At 34.8% G+C, this 22,072-nt stretch overlaps 1 protein-coding gene across 13 annotated transcripts in view; it reads left to right on the top strand.

Moving 5' to 3' along the window:
• The window catches only part of Nrf1 (nuclear respiratory factor 1), a 136,673-nt gene that overhangs the window by 8,257 nt on the left and 106,344 nt on the right, over positions 1 to 22,072 (top strand). For 4 of the 13 annotated variants that reach the window (XM_071611934.1, XM_071611921.1, XM_071611982.1 and 1 more), the window contains exon 1: positions 3,114 to 10,043. The exons of 3 other annotated variants lie outside the window; for them this stretch is intronic. The gene's annotated coding sequence lies outside the window, so the exon portion shown is untranslated. Of the gene's footprint in view, positions 1 to 3,113; positions 10,044 to 22,072 lie in introns of those variants that run through there. 6 more of the 13 variants (XM_071611974.1, XM_071611978.1, XM_071611911.1 and 3 more) reach the window with 5 other exon arrangements.

Genomic DNA, 22,072 nt, shown 5'->3' with positions numbered 1-22,072 from the left:
GTTTTGTCTGCTAGTCCCTAGTTGCCAGGGCAGTGATCTTCAAACTTTTTTTTTTTCTTGAGCTACACCATTAGCACAATCTCCACATTTTTTAAAAAAATATTTTTCAATTGTCAATGGATTTTTTAATTTATTTACATGCGGTGCTGAGGATCAAACCCACGGCCTCACACATGCCAGGCAAATGCTGTACCACTGAGTCACAACTCAAGCCAATCTCCACACTGTTAATTGCCAAACTTTATAATTAAAATAATTAATATCAGTTGGCATTGTTTTGTAGGATACCCTATGAAAGTATTAGTAAAAGCAAGAATGATATGAAATAATGGGTAATCTTAAACAGAAAACTTGTGTTATTTAATTTGTAAGTAGCTTGTTTGTGGATTACCTGTTTTGACACATAATAATTGTATATTTGTGCTACAGTGTAATATTTTGACTTTTATATACAATGTACAATGATAAAATCAATAATTAGCGTATCCATTACCTCATTTATCATTTATGTTGTAAACATTCAAAATCCTCTCTTATCGCTATTTTAAAATATGCAATTAATAAATAACTATAGTGACCCTACTATGCTATATAGAACACAAGAACTTAATCCTTTGATATTATTTATGTACTCATTAATTAACCTTTTTCTATCCCTTTCTTCCCAGTACTCTTCCTAGCCTCAGGTAACCACTATTCTATTACCAACTTCTATGAGATCAACTTTAGCTTCTATTATGAGTGAGAACATTGGGTATTTCTGCCTGACTTATTTCATTTAACGTAATGTCCTCCAGGTTCATTCATAGTGCTACAAAATGGATTATCTTTACATTTGCTAAATCTACAAAGAGTGTCCAAATAAAACTAGAATATTTTGTCTTTTCCTTTGGGCACTTGTGTTTGTTTTGTCTTTCATTAAACAATTATGACAATTTTTGGTAATGTATCTTCCATATAAAAGTGGCCCATAAGTGGCTGGGATTGTGGCTCAGCAGTAGAGTGCTCACCTAGTGCTTGTGGGGCCCTGGGTTCGATCCTCAGCACCACATAAAAATAAATAAAAAAGGGTATTGTGTCCAACTACAACTAAAAAATAAATATTAAAAAAATAGCCCATAAGTCATAGAACCAGCCAAGGTTTGCTAAGTAAGAACAATGTCATAGAACTAGCATCTTGACCCAAAAGCTAGCTTCAGGTAATAAATCCGAAGAAAAAAATAATAATCCTGATATATCACCAATTACATGACTTAAAATTTTTGCCTTTTTAAATTCTTGACTCTAAAGTTTCTCTTAAATAAAAATTCCTTCTAAAATCTGAGTCTCTTATAAGACTATAGACTGTATATTTTATGTAGAGACTATATAACATTTTATACTATATATTTTTATATATTTTAATTTAGAAAGGCATGTAATATGTGCTCATTGTAAAACAGCAGAAGAGTAATCATGGTTCTACACAAAATTAATATTTTAATTGTTGATTTATATGATTATACACCATATGTATGCATATATAAAAATATAAAACAAAATAATACAGTGCATACTGTCTTGGACCAAAAATGTCTAAGCACATTTGATATTATCAGCCTTTTTTTATTCTGGAGATTGAACTCAGGAACACTTTACCACTGAACTACAATCCCCAATTCCTTTTTTTTTTTTTTTTTTTTTTGAGAAAGGGGCCTACTAAGTTCCTGAGGGTCTTGCTGAATTGCTGAAGCTGACTTTGAACTTTGATCCCCTTGCCTCAGCTTCCCAATTCATCGGGGTTACAGGTGTGGGCCACAGCTCCTGGCCCACGATCAATTTTTGTCCTGAAACATTAAAAAAAAAAAATTATTGATAGACCTTTATTTTATTTATTCACATGTGGTTCTGAGAATCGAACCCAGTACCTCACTCAGTACCAGGCAAGCATACTACCTGTGAGCCCTGAAACATTCTTAATGGGGCAGTTACAAATCTATAGTTTAAAATTTTCTCTCAAATACACATTTACTTGAGAAATGCTTGCTATTTATTCCATGCTCTGTGGTTTTGCTGAGGTAAGGATAACTTTGGAGTAAGGGTGTAAAGGCTTGCTAATGAGAGCTTACTTAGTAAATACTGAAAGCTAAATCCTGGGTTAACCTCAATTTCATTCACATATTAACTTGCTGCTTCTCCACTCTGGCATCATACTTCCTAAGCAAAGATTTCTATTTGCAGGGTAATTTCAGAAGTGAACATCTTATTTCAGTATATTGTTGGTCTTTCATGTTACCCTGGGACCTTCTGAGTTGTTATCCCCATTGATAATAAATTAAGTATTATTATTAGCGGTGGTATAATATAGTTGTGTTAAAAATACCTTTTTTGGGAGGCTGGGGTTGTAGCTCAGTGGTAAGTGCTTGCCTCACATGTGGGACCCTGGGTTCGATCCTCAGCACCATATAAAAATAAATAAGTGAAATAAAGGTATTGTGTCCAACTACAACTGAAAAATAAATATTTAAAAAAATACCTTTTTTTGGAAGAAAATCTTTGGAAGCTCAAAAGACTTTAAATCTATAAAATATAAATATTTTTATTTCTATGAAATATGTAATTCATATTCCCCCAATGAAGTGATATAATTTATGTGTGTATATAAAATTCTAATTTTACATATAAAGTAACTGGTCTTTCTCAAAGCTTCCCAAAGATTTTTATACAGTAGAATCCTCTTTAGAACTATTAATATAACCCAATTTTCCTGACTACTCACTTAATTCTGTATTTAATCCTTCTGATAGCTGTTTAGTTTTTGTACAAAGTGGTAACCAAATCTTGGGTAACATTTTTCATCTAAGTGCAGTCATACTTTGGCTTAACAATGGGGACATGTTCTGAAAATTGCATTGGTAGGTGATGTTGTTGTTTAAGAATACCATAAATTGTGCTTACATAAACCTCGATGGTACAGCTTTCTTCACACCTAGGCTATATGGTAGTGAATCTCACCTAGGCAACAAGCCTGTACAGCATTTTACTGTACAGAATCCCAGTGGTTGATTATAATAGAATGGTGAATACCTGTATATCTAGATGGAAAAAGGACTGTAAAATACTACTTAAAAGAGGGTATGGGGTTGGGGTTGGGGCTCAGCGGTAGAGCGCTTGCCTAGCATGTGCAAGGTCCTGGGTTCGATCCTCAGCACCACATAAAAATAAATAAATAAAATGTATTGACAACTACAACTAAAAAATAAAAAGAGGGTACATCTGTATCAAACACTAGTGAATGGAGCTTTCAGGACTGGAAGTTGCTGTGGGTGAGTCAGTGAGTGGTGAGTACATGTGAAGTCCTAGGACATCACTGTAGACTATTTTATAAACACTGTATACTTAGGCAACACAAAATTTATGAATTTTTCTTCAGTAATAAATTTCTCATACCTTTCTATAACTTTTTAATAAACTTTTTACATTTTAACTTCCTGACAGTTAACTTAAAACAAACATTGTATAGCTGTACAAAAATATTTTTTCTAGGCTGGGGCTGTAGCTCAGTGGCTTGCCTAGCACCTGTGGGGCACTGGGTTCAATCCTTAGCACCACATAAAAATAAACAAATAAAATAAAGGCATTTTGTCCATCTATAACTACATTTTTTTTTCTTTTATAAGTTTCTTTTTTTGTGGGGTGGAGGAATAATGTAAGTTGAACCCAGGAGTGCTCTACCATTGAGCTACACCCCTAGCCCTTTTTATTTTTTGAGACATGGTCTCACTTAATTTCTCAGGCTGGCCTGGAACTTGTGGTCCTCCTGTGTAAGCCTCCCAAATTGGTGGGATTATAGGCGTGCACTACAGCAGGCGAATCAAATTAAAATTTTTAATTTAATTTTTTACTTTTAAAACTTGTGGTGTTATTTAAAACAAATTAAAGAAAAAAAAACTTGTTGTTAAAAACTAATCTAGACCTATAGAGGGTCAAGATCATCAATATTACTGTCCTATCTCCACATCTTTTCCAACTGGTAGGTCTTCAGAGGCAAGAACACATGTAGAACTGCCATCTCTTAAGATAACAATGCTGCCTTCTGAAATTCCCCTTCAAAGACCTGTCTGTGGCTTTTCTTGAGGAGTTGTCACTCTTTTCTGAAATCTGTCTAGAGGGCTTGCTTGGTTTGTTTCTTTAATTCATCATAGATTTGTGTGTTAGCAGATACTGCACCATTAGCATTCCTTTCTATTAATAAAAACCTTTTGGTCTTGGTGTTCATGGTTTTGAACTTTAGGGAACTGGTTGAAGTCTGCAAAAGCTTTAAACCCTTGACTGATTTTTTTATCTTTTAAAGTGTTTTGTAGTTTCCTTTTCTCTTGCCTCTTCTTCAGCAGTGTATTCCTTCTTTATTTATGCTTGACAAGATATTAACTCAGTGTCTTGTAGATGTAGTGGGAGGTAGAGAATCTGGGAATTAAAAAGTATTGATGTTTTTGTCTCAGATTTTGTTTTGAGTTTTTTTATATCTGAAAAGAGTGAGAGCAGTAGCTAATTTTCACATGAGAGTCCACCAAGAGGATGGATTGTCATCTCTCAAGTTTTATAGCCAAATGTTACTCAATATTCTTTAAATAGATAGTCTTTGTTTAATATTAATTTAGTGCTTGTGGTACAGTAGTGATTCTTTCAGATTTGCACTGTTTTGAACTTTTTAACTAGAAATAATGATGTTATTATGAAATAATTGTTTTTCTTTAAAGATAAAAGATTGTGCAAGTGTTCTGCATCAATATGCATACTCAGATTTGGCCAACCATTGGAGGTTCAGGATTCTATGTACACTGCCTATTCTTGAATACCTGGAACACACTGCATTACAAAATGAACTTCCTTTTCAAACTTGCCCTGTTCCATTCTTGGTTAGTGCCATTTCATCCAGTTTCTCACAGCAGACTCCTTGTCTTTCCATATTTTATAATCCTGTTCATTTAACCTTCTAAATAAGCTTAGTCTGTCCTCTTCATTTTTACCACTACATTTCTATCTTAGCTGCTTGTTGTCTTTCTTGGACACTTGCAAGTGGTCACTTGCATCCAGTGTGACCCAGCCACTCATACATTAGTGCAGCCAGAATGAATTGATTTTTCTAAATACATAGGTCTGAACATGTTATCTTGGAATTTAGGATGAAGATGAAGTTGCTTAATGTGGCTGTGCTAAACTTTTGGACCATTTTGTACCAACCATTTTCCCTAACTATTAGATTTTTTTCTGTTTCTTGACTAGAAAACCTTTTATTTCTTCTCTATGTAGGAAATCTTATAAATTTTTTGAGTCTCTGCTCAAGCATAATTTCCAAGTTATACTTGATTTCCCTCATTTTTGAGCTTTTTCTTTATGCATTCATTTATGCAATTTTATCTTTATTGCATATTACCCACCAGATTATAAGAGTGGATAATGTGCTTGTGTTCATTTTCAGGCACCAGACTTACCAGGAGATAGTACCTGACACATAACAAGCTGTCAGAATTATTTGAATGATTGTAGAATCCTCACAAAACTAATTTGTATTATTATACCTTATTGTTAGGCTGTTGTGGTACCATCTAACATTTTATAATTTTAGGGACTCATGGTGGAAAGAGATTCTAAGCCAGCTGTGTTGCTTAAAAGTAAAGTCATGAGTCACTCCTTGAACACATCAGTCTGGCTAGTCTTTAACACATTTAGGTGGTTAGAAAGTATAATTTCAACTGAAATTTCTCCTTGGAACTTTTATCTACTGATCTTACTTCTTTTTGGGGTGTGGGGCTTCCAAAAACATAATTTCCATTTTCATTGTAAAGTCTTCTGAACTCTGTTTTAGTGTAAATATCCTTATAGCCTCCTTCAGCTTTCTGGGATAGGGTGTGCTTGAAATATGAAGTTTGGGGGCTAAATATAAATACCTTCCTTAACAAATTACAACAAACTTATTGGTTTAAAACAAAAATATATTCTCTCACAGATCCAGAGACCCTTTGTTCAGAATCAAGGTGTTTGCAGTGCTATGCTCCCTCAGAAAGCTCTAGGGAAGAGTCTTTTATGCTTTGTGTAGTTTTTGGTGGCTTGCCGTCACTTGTGGCTACATTAGTCAGGTGTTTGCCTCCATGGCCCCATTTTCTCCTACTCTCCTGTCTGTAATCTCCATCTGTCTGAGTTGTATGAGGACAGTTGTTGGTTTGTATCATCTTGTGACTAATTTCAGGATCCTTAATTTAGGGCTGGGGATATGGCTCAGTGGTAGAGTGTTTGCCTAGCATGCATGAGGCCCTGGGTTCAATCCTCAAAAAAAACCTTATTTGGTTACATCTGCAAAGACACTTTTCCCAAATAAGGAAACATTCATTAATTCCAATGATTTAGAACATGGCCATGTCTTTTTGAGAGCTACCATTCAAGCCATTACCAGGCTACAGGCTTAAATTATGGTAATACCACCTACTAGTTTTGCAACCTTGAACATGTTGCTTAACTTTTGAGTCTGAATCTCCTTAAAATTTTAAGTCAAGGACAATAATGCTTTTATCACTGATGTGAAGATATAAAGAAAATTCATGTGAAGTACTTAGCATACGGTAGCTAATGCATTAAATGTTGCCTTCTACGTGTCTAACTACCCAGATCCTACTGTGCTTGGTCAGCATCCCTGGACATCATGTGTGTCCTAGAATCTCACATGAGTTGCAAGACTGATCTGATAAATGCAGGTTTTCTTATGTTATGGACACAATTTAGCCAACTATGATGTTGCCCAAATTTAAATTTAGGTTTATCTGTAGCTGCATCATAGGGCTTTATTGAACTTAGAATTGGTTAAAATCCCCAAGCCTTTTTCATTTATGATTAAATCTATATTGTGTAGTGGAATTTGTAGGTTCAAGTGCATGTTGTCAAAAATTACATTGTATATCACAAGTGCTGATAATATCAAGTCATAGTACCTAGTGCATATTGGGAGCTAAAGCTCCCAATTTTTAAATGCTGAGTTTTTTTAAATATATTTTTTAGTTGTAGATGGACATAATGCCTTTATTTATTTTTATTTTTTATGTGGTACTGAGAATGGAACCTAGTGCCTCACACATGCTAGGCAAGCGCTCTACCTCTGAGCTCCAGCCCCAGCCCCAGCCCATGAATGCTGAATTTAATGTTGCCTGTGGTTTAAGAAATATTTAAATTTAGCTCCTTTGTGCTATTCAGAGAGTATTTTTTAAAACAAGTGCTGTGATTAATGTAAAAAGGAAAAAAAGTTACCAGTGGAGTAGCAACTATATCGGTTAATGTTGGGCAGTTGAATGGCATCACTAGAGTCTCCTGTGAACAAGATGCTCTTCAGGTAATCAATGGCTGATCACTTCTGGTTAATAGACAGTTCTTGATAATGTCTTCAAGTGTGAGATGTATGTCATTACTAATGTGACAAGTGTGTATCCAGTGATTTTTCAAATCTATTTTCATACTAGCATTTTTTGGCATTTGAATTTGAGATAAAAGACTAGAGAAATCAGTGATGTAGAGATGGATTTTTGAAAATATCTAGTCCTTCCCACCACTGCCTTGATACTGGGATTGAGCTCAGAGGTACTTCACCGCTGGGCTACCTCCCCAACCCTTTTTAAGTTTTTTCTTTTGAGACAGGGTCTTACCAACTCTTTGAGGCTGGCCTTGAACTTGTGATTGCCTCAGCCTCTGGAGTCTCTGGAATTAGAGTTGTGAGCCACTGTGCCTGCCTAAAAATATCAAGTTGTGAGTAAGTATTACATGCATGTGGTTAAGAAGACAATGTAAAAAGGAATACAGTGCTGCGACTTTCTCTTCCATAGTTTCCCTTTCTGGAAACCACCACCCCTATTTTTTTTTGTCCTTCTAGGTAGGCTAAACAAAAATGTTTGTATCCGTCCCTTTTAAAAACAAACATGAAGCTGGGCATGGTGACACACACCTGTAATCACAGCTGTTTTGGAGTCTGAGGTAGTGAATTCAAGTTCAAGACCAGTGTTGGCAACGTAGTGAGACCCTGTCTCAAAATTTCAAATAAATAAATAAATAAATGAAAAGGGTAAATCTCTTCTTAGTTAAATTCCCAGTACTGCCATAATACAAAAATTAAACATATAAATGATAGCATATATACATAAACAAGTGCTTTCTTAACAAGATATAGAATTTTTAAAAAATATAGGACCAATGTAGGATTTCAAGGGTTTTTTTTTTTTGCCCTTTTTTGAGAATCAGGGAACCAAATTCTGTTTACACTATAAATTAGGTTGTGTGGGATCCATTTCCAAGAGAATTGTGAATGAGCTAGCTCCTGTGTAAGAACTCTTTTTAAAAGGCTGACTCAAAGTTATTTATTTAGAAAAGAATAAATAAAAACTCACCAATTCAAATTGGCTTAACACAATACCTTATTATTGCTTGGGCCTTTTTCATGCTTACTAAATGAATTACTCATTTTGATTATATTGACATCAATAGGTCTAGTTTGTCTAGGAATAACTAAAATATCCAGGAATAGAAAGGCTATGGCGCACATTCTGCCTTGGATTATTATTTGTTTTTCTCCCTCTTATATTTTAAGCCAGTAATTTTTTCTTTCTTTCTTTTCTTTTCTTTTTTTTTGGTACCAGGGATTGAACTCAGAGCCACTGGGCCACTGAGCCACATCCCTAACCCTGTTTTGTGTTTTATTTAGAGACAGGGTCTCACTGAGTTGCTTAGTATCTTGCTTTTGCTGAGGCTGGCTTTGAACTTGAAATCCTTCTCAGTCTCCTGAGCTGCTGGGATTACAGGCTTGTGCCACCATGTCCAACTAAACCAATAATTCTTTCCTTTTCTTTCTTTTGGGGATTGAACTCGGGGGCATTCAACAACTGATCCACATTCCCAGCCTTATTTTGTATTTCATTTAGAGACAGGGTCTCACTAAGTTGCTTAGTGCCTCACATTAGCTGAGGCTATCTTTGAATTCATGTTCCTCCTGACTCAGCCTCCGCAACCACTGGGATTATAGGCTGTGCCACCATACCCGTAGTAAGCCAGTAATTCTTAATCTTTGGTCTCAAAACCCTTTTATTCTCTTAAAAATTATTGAGGACTTTAAAGGGCTTTTGTATATGTTGACTACAGATATTAAGACTAAGAAATTTAAAGAATGTTCATTAATTGATTTTAAGATAATAGTAAATTTACTGCATGTTGAAAGGTGTTTCTATAGCCAGTGTGGTGGTGCATGCCTATAATCCCAGTATCTCAGGAGGCTGAGGCAGGAGGATCACTATTTCAAAGTCAGCCTCAGCTATTTAGAGAGTCCTTAAGCAACTCGGCAGTCTCTTAAGTGAAATACAAAACGGCTGGGGATGTGGTGCAGTGGTTGAGGGCCCCTTAGTTAAATCCCTGGTACCAAAAAAAAAAAAAGATTTCTACAAAGCAATTTTCTGAAACAAGTTAGTGAGATTTTGTTTTCAGTTTTTACAAATCTTTTTAATGTCTGGTTTGAGAGGAAATGGTGGATTCTCATACCTACTTTTGCACTCATTTTGCTGCAGAATGTTGATTTGGTTAAAGTAAAAAAAAAGATCTTCTCATACCAAATATGTAGTTAGAAAAGAGGAGTATCTTAAGAGCCATTTTAGATTTTTTTTTAATATATTTTTTTTAGTGTTAGGTGGACACAATATCTTTATTTTACATTTATGTGGTGCTGAGAATTGAACCCAGTGCCTCACGCATGCTAGGTGAGTGTGTTACCACTTGAGCCACATCCCCAGCCCTCCATTTTAGATTTTTATGCTTCTTGTTCTTTGATGTTATGCCCAAACTCATTAGCAGTGATTTCTCTTTCTTTCTTCCTTTCTTAAAAAAAAAATTTTTTTTTGTAGTTATAGTTGGACAGAATGTCTTTATTTATTTGTTTATTTTTTTGAGGTGCTAAGGATCGAACCCAGTGCCTCACACATGCTAGGCAAGCACTCTGCCATTGAGCCCCAGCCCCAGCCTCAGCAATAATTTCTTTAAAGGTGAGTTGTAATATGGAATAATGAAACCATAACTGTACTCTGTTATGCCCAAACTTACTGGTTTGTCATGTACTTTGAATGGCTCTTTTAACCTATGCATGATTTTGTAATATTGTAGCATTGGTCATTGGAAAGTATTAGTTCACTGAGTTGTACAGATTTTCTAAATGCTGATGCAGAAATCATATTAATATTACCAACTGATTTCATAAGAAAAGCCTTTTAAGTAATGAAAAGCTATCAAGCTCACTGTGGCAGATAAGTTTTCCAGAATTCTAATTATCACTTAAAATTTATCAAATTTCATCATTGACAACAAATATTGCTAGTGACAGGCTGACTTTTAATTTTTGAGAAAATGTCAAATACCCAGGTCTGATCATATAATTTGTGTGACAGCCATTCTTTCAAGTAAAAATAATATTCCTTTAGGAAAAAGTAGCTAATTTTAGCTTGATTCAGAGAATGGTGCCCATATTTTTGTGACCATCATCATACTTCCACATGTAACAGAAATACTTTGTGCATGTTCTGTTTGTTGAATAGAATAAGAAAGACATGAACTCAAGGGTGAATATTTAATAAATTATTAATTTTTACTCATTCATTGAGCCCATTCATAAATAAAATAAACTGCCTTATCCTGCCTTTTTTTGTGAGCACATGATGGTGAAGAGTATAATAGCTACTATATTGTGGCTACTATAGTAGTTAGTAGCTGTTATCTTAAATTGTGCTGTCAGTAGTTTTACCCCACCATTGCTTTGTATCATAAGTGTAAATATAAACACAGTGGGGGGAAAGGCAACTAGCTTTTAATTATTATGAAATTGATGTAGATCTCATGGATCCCTTGAGAGTCTGTGGTTCACTTTGAGAACTGCTATTGATGTTTTCCTGCAGTTCCTGATCCAGAACGTGACATGGAAAAGGTGCTCAAGAATATTTACTTAATGAATGTGATATGCTGGCATTTAAACATGTCAAAATTTGGTGAATGAAAGTATGTAGACTGATGTCCATCCAGGCAGTTTGATCGAGCAGCTTTTCCACAGATATTGTGAGAATAAAGTGAACAAATGGAATGTAGGTGATATGTGTTGGCAATGCAAATGATGAAATAAAGAACTCAATATAAGGTGATAGTACCTACAGAGCTAACACTTTGAGCCTTGTTAGGTTGCTATTAGTGAGTCCTCTGCTTTTTGTCTTTAGTGGTGTAAAAGAGGATTCTAAATAGGATGGATTTAACCTGAAAAGCAAATTTCAATTTCAATAGGTCACTGCTGTGCTTGATTTTATTTTTTCAAAGTAGACTACAGAAGGTAAAATGTGAACAAATAATTTCATTTTCCCTTGTGAGTTAAATAAATTTTGTTGTTCCTCTTCTAATTCATATTCAATATGTTGGACTTGCTTTCTTCTTTCTTCTCTCTTTTTCTTTTCTTTTCTTCTTGTTGGGGGAAGTTGGTTCAAGGAAACCTTTTTCTATAACTTTTTATATTCTTTGAATTTGAGGAAATTGCTTCCCAAATAAGAAAGTCTGACCACACAAGGTAAATTGTCATATTATTTCATCCTCATGGGAATTAAAAGTATAAGATTAGGTTAGGACATTGCTTTAAAACGGGGGTTATTGGTTTTCTGTTCTTTTAAGGAAATAAATTAACAAAGGGAATGGTCACATCAAATACTTAGAATACCTTTAAAATAGTTTAACACAAAACTGTTGTAGGAATTTTGAACTTTGACCCCATTTTTTGTCTTAAATGGATTTTAAATCAATATCAGGTGGGGATGGGGAAGATGGTATAAACCTGTAATCCCATTTATGTGGGGATCCTGAGACTAAAGGCTCTCGAGTTTGAGGTCAGCCTGGGCAATTTAAAGAGACCTCATCTCAGAAATTTTTAAAAAGGGATGCTGGGTTAGCTCAGTGGTAGACTGGCCCTGAGATCAATTCTGAGTACTGAAAAAAAAACCAATAATGTTAAATGCTGAGGACCAACAAATTACTCATCTTATGTTGAACAACAACAACAAAAAAAATTAAATATCTTTTAGTTGTCAATGGATCTTATTTATTTATTTATTTATATGCAATGCTGAGAATTGAACCCAGGGCCTCACATTTCAGGAAAGTGCTCTCCTACTGAACCACAACTCTAGCCCCCCAAACAATTTTTTTTTATATTGAAATATTATCTTGAATTTGAGACAATATTTGAACTGAAGTTTTTGCCTTTATGAATAAGAGACATTTTTGTGAGCTATTTAATTTTCGTAATTTTTTTTTAAAATAAAATTGAGTGAGACTGTATAGCAAACTCATGTATATCCTAGAATATATCTGAATGTTTCTCAGAAACTTGATTTTTTAGGGAGAAACCTATTTAGTGTTTCATTGTACTTCTACCTGGTTGGCATAGCATACCACAATGATAAACTATCTGATAACCAGGAAAATAATAATTGTTTAATTATTAAAGTAAATGAATTTCTCTGAGACATTGCCAATGTAGTCATTTGTAAGTATGGACACTTTTAAGAAAAGTAAATAAAAATCCTGTGTGTTTGTAAGTTCTAGGTTGCCACATCTGATCTCATGTCACTGTCAAAACACAGGCACATTACAAAAATATTAATTTCAGGCTATTTGTATAAGGAAGTATGAAACATTAATTTCATATTTAGACTTGGGTCCCATTCCCAAGGTATCTTGTTATGTATATGCAAATATTTCAAAATCTAAAGCACTTCTGGCCTCAAACATTTTGAACAAGAGATACTCAACCTATATTTTATTCCCCTGCATTTTTACAAACTTTTAATATATATATATATATATATGATTATATGATTATAAACTAAATAATGTACATATTATATGTCAACTGTATTTTCTATGGATATATATATCCATATAAATATATATCCATAGAAAAAGTATATTGTTTTATATCTTTTAAAACTTTGTATAAGTGGTTAAACTTTATTGATATGTGTAGTTATACTCATTTTAAATGCTATTAATATCTAATATAACGGCATGTGAAAATAATTTTGTAAGGCATCTTAAAAATAAAGTAGTAAGATGACAAAAATTTGTAAACCTACCATCCAGAAATATCACATTTGATATTTTTTTCCTTCACTTCCTCATTTCCAACTTTTGTATGTATACTTTTGGTACCTTTTAATATCAAAGGGATCATGTTTTATGGATTACATAAAATTGTAAAACAGCCATATAAAGACTATAATCCCAGTTTAGTTGATTCCTAGTTGAATAAGGAAAGAATATGGATGAATACTGCATATCAGATATACATAGATATTGATGATTTATTTCTTAGTATAGAAGCACCATATAGGTGGCATCTGGGAAGAGGTGGGTCATATTGTTTAGTGTGTCTTAAAAATTAAAGATTTTTCTAATAAGCATAGTTACCAGGTAGATGACACTTATCTCTTTAAACATTTAGAGCTATTTTGTTTTTAACCATTTTTAATGGAAAAAAATTGGAAAAGAAGCCTATGATGAGTATCATTGTTCTGTTTAAACTGTAATACTATGTACTACTTATAATTTTATCTTTTCTTGTTCATCACCATGAAAAGCACTGATGACTGAACTCTGTTGAAATTTCTGTTAGCCTCTTGTGCACCCTTAGTTAGATCTTTATCAGCATTCCATGCCACTGCAAGGAGGGAGTTGGAAGAGCATGATAAAATCTAAAGGCAGTTCTCACCAATGGCAGTAGTGGGAAAGGCCACCAGCAGCCTTGTCTCTTCATTGGATGAAGCTGACCCACCCTCCTGATCTCTTCAGTCTCTTCCTGCCAGTACATCCTTTATGTGCATGTGTTAAACATTATATGATTATTAACTAAATAATGTACATATTATATGTAAACTGTATTTGAAGAATATAGTTATGTATAAACTATTATATATAAATGATAACACTATATAACTAAAAATATTTGGCATCATGGTGAAATTATTGGAAGAGTTCCTGACTGCAGTTGAAAAACCCTCTACTCCACATTTACTATGATTTCTAATGGGAACGTTTTAAAAACCCTTTTTAATTTTATATATCTTATTTTTTAAAGTAGTTTTATATTTGTAGAAAATTTTGAATGGAAAATATGGAGAGTTCCCTTCCTATCTATTCTGCTATCCCCAGTTTCCCTTAACATCTTACTTTAATGTAAATTTGTTACAGTCAATTAGCCAATATTAACTAAAACTCATAGTTTACATTGGATTTCTTTGTGTTGCTGTCTATGGGTTTTGACAAATGCATATTGATATATCTATCATCTGTTACAGTATCATTCAGAATGGTTTCACTACCCTAAAAATCTCCTATACTCTCCTTCCCTCCTTACTTGCAAACCCTTGGCAGCCACTGATCTTGTTACTGTCTCCCTAGTTTTACCTTTTCTGAAATGTCATATAGTTGGAATCATACATTTGTAACCATTTCAGATTGACTTCTTTCTCTTAGAAGTAAGTTTCTTCCATGTCTTCATGGCTTGATAGCTTATTTTCTTTTTAGTGCCGAATGTAATGTCCCATTGTATGGATGTACTATGGTTTATCCATTCACCTACTGAAGGACATCTTGGTTGCTTCCAAGTTTTTGTTTTATTTTTTGCAATTATGAATAAAGTTGCTTTGAATATTTGTGTGTTGGTTTTTGTACGGATATAAGATTTCAACTCATTTAAGTAAATACCAAGGAGTGCAATTGTTGGATCATGTGATAAGAGTATATTTAGTTTTGTAAGAAATTGCCCCACTGCCTTTCAAAATGGCTGACATGCACTTTTAGCTTGCACATGCTTTTCAAAAACACATTTTTCAGGTACATAAAGGAATGATTGCCTTGTGATCGGATGTTGTTCTTCCAAGAAATTGAGGTTAATAGGACTGGTATTTCCTACATAAATAATACTGGTTGGTTGTACTTTGTTCTTGTGTGTTTTATGTTGTATTTGTCTATCTTTTCCTTCTTCCATATTGCTCCTACTCTCTTTACTGTATTATACTGTTTCTCCTACTTTGGAAATCAGAGGACTACACTTGTTGGAATAATGTACACATTTAAAAGGCAAAGTAAGACAAAACTAAAGTCCTTCCCAAGGTTCTCTTGGCTGTGTTGTAGATATGGTTGAGATTGCAGCATTAGGTAACACATTGGATTATTAGTTTCACGACATATAATCTAAAGAAATAGAAATAAGGGAGTGGTATGTTACTAAAACCTGCTTTCCTTTGTAATTTGTTAATAATTTTTAATTCTATGATATAATAGGGTTTTTTCCCTACATTTCTCTACCCCTAAGCTTCTGTTATAGTGAGAAAGAAATCTATAGAATAGCAAAAACCTCTTTATAATCCAAAATTTAGTTTTTTGCTGTTTTATAATTCCTTTTGTGGGTATATTTCTCCATACCCCTAACTGTTGTAGAATTATGGCCAAATGACCTGATCCAGTTTTTCTTTCTGTTATAAGCTTGTGGATCTCATGGTTCAGAATCTCCTAGAATGAAATGACTTTGCTATCTTTGTGTATGCTAGTTGGAGCCAGGATGCATGCAAGAGCCACGTCTCCAGTGCCCCCAAGTGGTTGTCTGGTATTTGCATGAAAACATCTAGTGGTGGGAGAACTAATTCACTACTTCTGACAACTCACCATGTCTTCACACTCCTGTTAGAAAATAATCTGTTGTTCTGAGTTCAGCCCCACCTTAACTTCTCATCCATTTCTTTTATTAGGGTCCCAAATTGTCTACTTCCTCTTCCTTGTAGTAGTATTTTAATGAGAATGATCCTTTTCAGGAAGAGTCCTTTTTCTAGATTTAAACATCTCTTATTTCTTCCAACTATTCCTTATAATACTGGGTCTTTTCATAGTCCCAATGAAATACAATGGGGTTTTTCTACATCTTTGAAAAGTATAGTACTCAGCACTAAATACAAGTTGGTTGTTATCCACATTTTGTGTGTGTTGCTTGTAATGTTTCTTTCCATACTAAGTTTAGTGTGAATCAGTTCCCCCTGATTTTTTTCTTTCCGTGATGATGACATAAGCTCATCATCTATATTTTTCTGCAGAGACCAAAGTTCAGAAATGATATGTTCATGTCTATTAAAATTTATCCAGAGGCTCAGTGGTAAAACACTTGCCCAGTGTGCTCAAAGACCTGGGTTTGATCCCCAGCACTGGGAAAAAAATTATAAGCCAGGCATGATGGCACACATGTAATCCTTGCAACTCAGAAGGCTGAGGCAGGAGGATCACAATTTTGAGCCAGCCTCAGCAACCTAGCAAAACCCTAAAAATAAAAAAAGGGGGCTGGGGTTGTGGCTCAGGGGTAGGGTGCTCGCCTTGCACGTGCGAGACCCTGGGTTCGATCCTCAGCACTACATAAAAATAAATAAGTGAAATAAAGGTATTGTGTCCAATTACAACTAAAAAATAAATATTAAAAAATTTAAAAAAATAAAAAGGGCTGGGGATGTGGCTCAGTGGTTAAGCAACCTGCATTCAATCCCCTTTACTCTGCCCCCTCCCATTATGTTAGATATTCATATTATTCTAGGCTATTGGAGCCATTTTGGAATTGATTTTATCCCTAAGGGTAGATTTTACTAGTTACCTGTCTACTTGGTGAACATACCTTCACAAACAGCCCCTTGGTACTGTTTGTTTTTTCCATCTACCTTTTTCAGTGGCTGCTTCCATTACCGCAGTGGATACGTTTGGCTAAACATGAACTCAATAGAAAAACATACATCTGCAAAGCCATCAAGGAATGTGATATGCTTGAATCATGTAGAACTTCAAAAAACCATTATGATTCTTTATTTTTTTGACATTTAATAGTTTTTATTAGTTTATTAGTTTTAATTATGCAGTATTCTTTTGATATTTTGGAGCCAATTCATGGGTGCTTTCAGTTTTCTCTAAACTTTTTGTATGTATATGAAAAGCTCCAAGGCCCAATGTATTTGTAATTTCTAAGATAAAATGACCTTAGGCTAATCAGTAAGACAGATGTCTTAATAGGCTGGGACCCAGTTTCCCAACTGCACAAAGAAGTACTTAATTGATGTGCTCTGTGGCCTTCTAGGGAGTCTCAGCAGTACTGCAGGGGGTAAGGAAGAAGAATGGTCATTGCTCTCCATAGTCCCCATACCCCGCTCACAGGAGAAGTTCCACTTTTATTTATACTTTTGAAGTTCCATAGAGGAGTCTATTTAAAGAAAGAACTTTGTTTAAAAAGAGAAAAAAAAAGAAAGAAATTGTTTCCCAGAGGACATTGGGCCACTTCGAAGATCACTATGTCTCTGACTCCCTGAGTTTGGACACCTCAGATTTTTTATTAGGTGAAGAGAAGTGTTTATCTTTTTTTTTTTTTTTCTTTCCCAAAACTGGAAATAGCTACTATTAGGAAAGTAATTACATACTTAGATTTCTATCTCACTTTAAAATACTAAGTATGTAATTACTTTCCAAAAAAACCTCTTTATAATCCAAAATTCTATTCTGCATAGACAAAAAAAAAAAGCATTCTTAACAGTTTCTGTGTGTCTTTCTAGATTATTTTGTTTGTTCATGGTCATATCCATACTTTAAAAAAAAAAAGACCATACTCATTCTAGTAGATTTTATCATTGGTTTTTCCATTTTCTAACATTGTGGATATTTTTCTATGTCAATACGCACAGGTCAACTTTATCCTTTAAGACTTCTGTAGTCGTCTTCTGTTTTAATAATTTGTAGCTTCACTAAAAGCCAATATTCTGTCATACACAATACAGGGAATCTGTTATAAAGCATAACCCTAGTTTTACTTATGCATCGGTACGGGCATACTCATTGTGTTTTTCAAATGGCCACTCTTTGGGAATATTATGATACATGTTGCTTTTTCCGGTTTCTTCCCTTTCCTCTGGTTTTACTACATACCAAGACCCCAGTAAATGTTATCCCAGGCAAGCTACAGATGGAGATAGCCCTTTTCTTTAGGCAATAGCTCTAATTTAATGTTCCCTTTAATAGTTACAAGTCTTTTCTGAAGAACAAAATCTTGGCAGCCTGAATTATCTGTGACACTTTTATTCTAGCATATTACTGCTGGTGAGAAAGGCAGTTGATTTGTTTTGACCCAAGTGAGCTTAGTTCTAAGAGACTAGGAAGGTGGGTGACAAGCAGCTTTTGGTTTTTTGACAGCCAGCTGCAGGATGCCCATTGTGGCCAGGCCCAAGCGGCTGCTGATAAATGTATATGGTAAATTATATTTGATGGCCTCTTTTTCCCCTTCTGTTTTTAAGAATTTCATCAAAGATCACATTGAGAAAATGGTAGTGAGAAAAAATATTTTTTATCATCATGGGATAATTATCTTCTTTCCCTTGTACGGTGCTCTATACTTTTTAAAATACATATTCTAAACCGATAAAACACTTAGTTATGGCAGTTTTTAAAATTGGAAATACAGTGTTGTAAATGGATTTAAGCAGTTTTAGTTTCTTTAGAAACCTAGGGTAACATTTTAGCAATCTATGCCTCTTTGAGTTTAGGGATATCTTTTAAAGGTTAAACAAATTCTAAAATGGATATGTTGTTCCTTATTTTTGGTGAAGTTGTTTTAGTTTTACATTCCTAAATTTCATTCAGTCTTGAAATGTGTGCTTTTTTACTTTTCTCTTCCTTTCCTTATCTGAAAGTAAGACAGGCACCCCCCCCACACACTATCCTAGATTTAATATTGTTTAATAATTCAAAATAATTTATTTTAATGAGTTACAAAGTAGATATGGAGATATTAATTTTTTTGAATGGGTACAGTTCAAATTTATATGTCTGATACTTTTCGAAGTGTTTATGTTATGGGTAGGAACCATTTATATCTTAAATCCTTTAGAAAGGTTTGTTATTTACATTAAAGTATTTAGGGGCTGGGGCTATAGCTCTGTGGCAGAGCACTTGTCTAGCATGTGTGAGACACTGGATTTGATCCTTACCATCACATAAAAATAAATAAAGACACTTTGTCCATCTACAACTACAGAAAATTTTTTTAAGTATTTAGGTACTATTTATCTTTGTCTTCACATGTATTTCATATATTTGTTTTCTTGTCCAAGTAGTTTGGGATGTTATAATTTCTCGTTCCTTCAACCCTTGAATATGAGTGCTTATAGTGAGCCTTGAACAGTTCTAGGTATAGGGATAAAACACTGAATAAGACAGAAAAATCTTTGCCACCATGAGCCTACTTTCTAGTGGGATGAGAAAGAAGATAATAAATAAACAAATTTATACTTGGTGTGATGAGTAATGAGTGCCATAGGGAAAAGGATGTCAGCTTGAGATTGTTTCCATACTGATCAGACGATTAAGCCTCTAAAGTACCAAGGCTGCAGATGGAAACCTGGGCTGGGTGTATAAGGAACTTTTTGATTGACTTGATTATCAATTGATATGTAATTTGAATGGATTTCTCTATGTCTGTTCTCTTTAACATTTCCAGTTTCACAATTGTGTTTATACCTCTTAGTCTAGTTACATTTATTATTACATAGTACTTTACAGTTAAACATTTTCACATTTTTTTCTTTCCTTTATCCTTTTATTTTTTACAGTCCTGGGAATCAAACTCAGGGCTTTTCACATGCTAGACAGGCGCTCTACCATTGAGCTATATCCCCAGCCCTCACATTTCATTTATTTAAAGTGGTATAGCATAATAGTCAAGGTTTAACCATTTGAAATAGCTAATGTTTATTTTGGACCTACAAAAAGTAATTTCACATTGTTTAGTCTAATTCTGTGCTATACCAACTTTGAAAAATAAAATGTGAAAATATCTTAAAATATAAAGCACCATGCACCAAATTGCTAAAGCTTAAAATTTTTTCTGCCATTCACTTCCAGTGTTCCCTAAAACAGTTATTTAACCTCACTGTCATGTCGTGTGTCACCATCATAATACCTCACAGAGTTGCAAATATTACATGAGATTGTATATGTAAAAGTACTTAGAATAAGTGCCTAGCACATAGTAAGGGCTCAATAACTGTAAGCTGTTACTACTATTACTACCCTGTAAGACAGGCATTATCATTCTCAGTTTCATAGATGAAACAAGCTCAGAGTTTATGTATTTTCCCAAGCGTTTATAATGAGAAATCAAGGGCCGGGGATATAGCTCAGTTGGTAGAGTGCTTGCCTTGTACACCCAAGGCCCTGGATTCAATACCCAGTACAAAAAAAAAAAAAAATCTATAGTGAGAAATCAAAAGCAGACATATTGTTAACTCCAAGTTCTGGCATTTTCCCCCTTCTGCTTACAATACAGTTATCTCTTATAAAGAAGGAAGGGAACACCAGGCACAGTGGTGTATACCTGTAATCCCAGCAACTCTGGAGGCTGAGTTGGGAGGATTACAAATTTGAAACCAGCCTCAGCAACTTAGTGAGACCCTGTGTCAAAATAAACATTAGAAAGGGCTAAGGATATGGCCAGTGGTAAAGCACCCCTGGGTTCAATCTCTAGTATCCCTCCTCCCCTGCCCCAGAAAAGGATGGAGGGAGGGGGAATATTTTTATAGTAATTTGCAGAGCACATTCTTTAATCTCTCCAGCATTTGTGTAGCTACCTTGTTTTGGTGGACTGTCTTGACATCCTTAAAGAAAATAGCAACAAATAAAATATGTAATTGTGATCTAGTGTTGTTACCATAAAAAAAGTTAACAGTGCCCCCTGCATCCTGGTACTGGGCATTGAACCCAGTGCCTTAACACCAAGCTGCATCCACAGACCTTATTTTTTGAGACAGGGTCTAAGTTGCTGAACCTGGATTCAAATTTGTACTCTTCCTGCCTCACCCTCCAGAGTCACTGGGTTTTATAAGCATGCACTACTGTGTCTGGCAACAATGATAGTTCTATAAGTGATTTGAAAAACTAATGATCCTAGATAAAGTTGAACTTAACATTTTTCAAAATATAAGTATAATTCTTTTTTGGGGCGGGGGGGGGGGGTGGTACCAGGGATTGAACTCAGGGGCACTCAATCACTGAGCCACATCTCCAGTCCTACATTGTATTTTATTTATTTAGAGACAGGGTTTTACTGAGTTGCTTAGCACCTTGCTGTCGCAATCCTGCCTCAGCTTCCAAAGCTAGTGATTATAGTCATGCACCACTGCGCCTAACACAAGTTTAATTCTTAATTGTGTTCTTTAAAACAGGGCATAAAAGTAGCTAGGAAAAACAAAACAAAAATAAGCCGCCAATTCACATTCTGCTCAGCATTTCCATTTAGATATAGTCATCTAGTCGGCATCTAAGCTGTTTTTCTGATAGTCATTACTGTCTTGGGAAAATGATAGATATTCATCCAGTTGCTCAAATCAAAAACTCTTTGAGTCATTCTTGACTCCTCTTTTTCATTCTGCCTTTCATTCAAATCATCAGGAAATCTTGGCATCTCTATCTTCCAAACATGCAAAATATCAGTGGTTTTTACCACTTCTACTACTATTCCATGGTCCATGCCACACTCATCTTTCACTAGCTTTATAATTTGTGTCTGCTTCCACTCTCCACCCTCCCTTAGTCTGTTTTTATCTACCACCCTAAGTAACCCTTTAAAAATGTAAATCAGATCATATCTCTCCCCTGCTCAAAACTTTCTGAAGCCTTTCCATCTCATTCTGGGTAAAATGCAACAGTTTTAAGTGACCCTCAAGGTCCTACAAGCCTGACTCCAGGTAATGTCTCTGACCTCACCTGCTACTCCTCTCAAGCTTAGTGCCTTCAGGCACAAGACCCATTTTGCTGTTCCTCTGTCACTTTAAGTGCACTCCTGCCTCAGTGTCTTGGCATGTGATGTTCTTGCTGCCTGCAAGAACACTTTGCCCTAGTATTTCATGCTGTCTCCCTTACTTCCTGCAGATTTGAGTTTAGATGGCTTGTCAGAAAGGCATTCTCTGACTAGTAC

This window comes from Marmota flaviventris, chromosome 1, assembly GCF_047511675.1.
Source record: "Marmota flaviventris isolate mMarFla1 chromosome 1, mMarFla1.hap1, whole genome shotgun sequence".
Taxonomy (NCBI): domain Eukaryota; kingdom Metazoa; phylum Chordata; class Mammalia; order Rodentia; family Sciuridae; genus Marmota; species Marmota flaviventris.
Note: the sequence above shows the minus strand (reverse complement) of the source record. Positions and strands in the feature narration are given on the sequence as shown.